Source organism: Pyxicephalus adspersus, chromosome 1 (assembly GCF_032062135.1).
Source record: "Pyxicephalus adspersus chromosome 1, UCB_Pads_2.0, whole genome shotgun sequence".
Taxonomy (NCBI): domain Eukaryota; kingdom Metazoa; phylum Chordata; class Amphibia; order Anura; family Pyxicephalidae; genus Pyxicephalus; species Pyxicephalus adspersus.
In genome coordinates, this window is record NC_092858.1 from 3,156,673 (window position 1) to 3,159,159 (window position 2,487).

The 2,487-nt window shown below is 41.4% G+C and overlaps 1 long non-coding RNA gene across 1 annotated transcript; it reads left to right on the plus strand.

The window, feature by feature from the left end:
- Positions 1-469: 469 nt before the first annotated feature.
- On the plus strand, positions 470-1,475 carry LOC140340386 (uncharacterized). Its single transcript, XR_011922640.1, has 3 exons — positions 470-744; positions 870-1,014; positions 1,174-1,475. It is a non-coding gene; the product is annotated as an uncharacterized lncRNA (long non-coding RNA).
- The last annotated feature ends 1,012 nt before the right edge of the window (positions 1,476-2,487 follow it).

The window sequence follows — 2,487 nt, forward strand, 5'->3', positions numbered from 1 at the left end:
AACACCCAAGTATCCCATAACTATCTAACCAATGCATCTTTCTGTCTTCTCCTTCTATTCACAGAGACATCAAGCCAGAAAACATCCTTCTGGACAGTGCTGGGCACATTAAGATCGCAGATTTTGGCCTAGCAGCACTTAATGTTTTCGGATCCACCAGGATTACGGGTCGGGTTGGATCACTTCCTTTTACAGCCCCCGAGGTAAGTAATTTCTACACACAACTCGCTATCCTTCCATTGATGTTCTAATCCTTTCCTCACTCATTTTTATCAATGTCATCTAACCTTTATCTAATTTTTTTACAGATTTGTGCCGATATACCATACAACGCAGTGGCAGACTATTTTTCATTTGGAGTCTTGCTATATTTGATGGCCACAGCTCAATATCCATTCTTGAGCAGAGACGGAGACGCAGCTGCAACAGTTGATGCAATTTGTTACAGCAAAGTGCGTTTTCCGAACTGAACCTAGGGGCAGCAGCTCTACCATCACAATAGAGCTGCCCCAGGGAGTGCATGAAATCAGAATGCTGTCCTCTACCATCTACGATCACCTATGTCATCATAAAGCTCCCAGCCACTCCAAGGAACATCGAACACCAACTCTCCTATTCCAACCTAGGAGTATCAACCACCAGCTCTCCATTAACATCTGGCATCACCATCTGGCATCACCATCTGGCATTGCCTCCACCATCACAAGGCTCTCCACCATTAGGTGATTTTACCCAAACAACCAGGTAAGGACCATAGTAATGCTTTATAAAGTGATGTTAGACCACCATCACAGAAATGTAATATTTAAGCTGTACAGGAATATGGAACTCTTGTTTTCTAACACTCTTCTTTACTTTTGTTTAAACAGCCCTAGCTTTAACATCAAAAGCTAAAAACACCAGACACCACTCTCCAGTAAGATCTAGCATTACCATCTGGCATCACCATCTGGCATCACCATCTGGCATCACAAGGCTCTCCACCACTTTAAGTGATTTTACCAAAACAAACAGGTAAGGACCATATTGGTTTATAAAATGATATAAGACCCCTTTCACAGGAAATGTAATCATGATATATACACTGATGTCACACACAGCAATCAAACACATGAGGATCAGATGACTCTTCCCTGATGTTTTCTAACCAATTGTTTTTTTCTTCCTTTACAGATATATACTTGTCTGTTCTACAAGAATCGGATCTGAGTGAAACATATATAAAATATGTTCGGCTGTAGTGGAAGAGTTGTAACCACCAGCTCAGGGGTACTAACATGAAGAATAATGGAACAGCGGAGTCCCTATCCTCAGATCCAAGTCATTACTACGATGAAACTTTAGTAACTGTACAAGCAGATGAAGAACATCTAACCAGCCCTGTACTCCACTACAGCCTTAACTCCAGCTGATTCATCACCATCAACAGCAAACTGTTGTTTATATATTATCTTTAATAAAAAAATCATATTACATTTTTGTGTTTTGTGTAAATATTATCAATTGTTTATATTAGCTCAGAGATACTAATATGAGCAAACAATGGAACAGCAGAGTTCCTATCCTCAGGCCTAAGTCAATACTACGCCATCTCCCACCAAAACAACAAACCATAACACTTATATAGAATAATCTCTTACTAAAAGCGGACTGTTTTGAAGAATGGAGGTAATATCTTAATCCATACTAACAAATACCTGTTCATCCTGGTGCTATGATATACGGCTTAGTTGCTGGGACTGTGGGACCACAAAGTGATCACAGGTCAGATACAAGGCTGGACTACAAACTAACTGCAAAGCCACAAATCCAAATGGAACTCCGAGAGAGGACTAAACCAATCACCGAGGCACAGCAAGAAGAACCGCTGCCTCCATGGGTAGGCCTATATTTACCCCGCCCCCCATAACCACCACATGACTAATACCAGCCAATGGCAAATGTCCAATGACAGCTAATCGGGGGAATAACACCGGGGGTGGTGGTGGAATTACATAGTGTGGTTGGGGATTGAGAGGAGCATTGCTGTATCCAGTCAGACAATCATGGATAGCAAGCATGCGAGTCTTACCTGGCCACATTGTCCCATGACAGCAACCACAAAGGTGAGCATTTAATGTAACATACGGATACAGAGTAACCAGCAAAATCATTTAACCCCGAATATAAGCATATGAACTACCGACTAGGAGTGTGGAGTCAGATGTGCATATGCTTATATTTAGGGTTATTTGTTTTTGCTTCTTACTCTGTATACCTATGTGACTCTGGCTGCTATTAGCCATGTGGTGGTTATGGGGGGAGGTTTAAATAAAGACATAACCATGGGGGAAGCAGTTCATCTTCCCCTCCCTCAGTGATTGGTTTAGTCCTGATGAAGTTTTCGAAACGCACCAAGGTGACTGCAATTATAATGTAGAAAGATCTTTTCCTTAAATGATCTATTAAATGGCCAGATGGCAAATTTCATACCTTAGATGTTGGCTT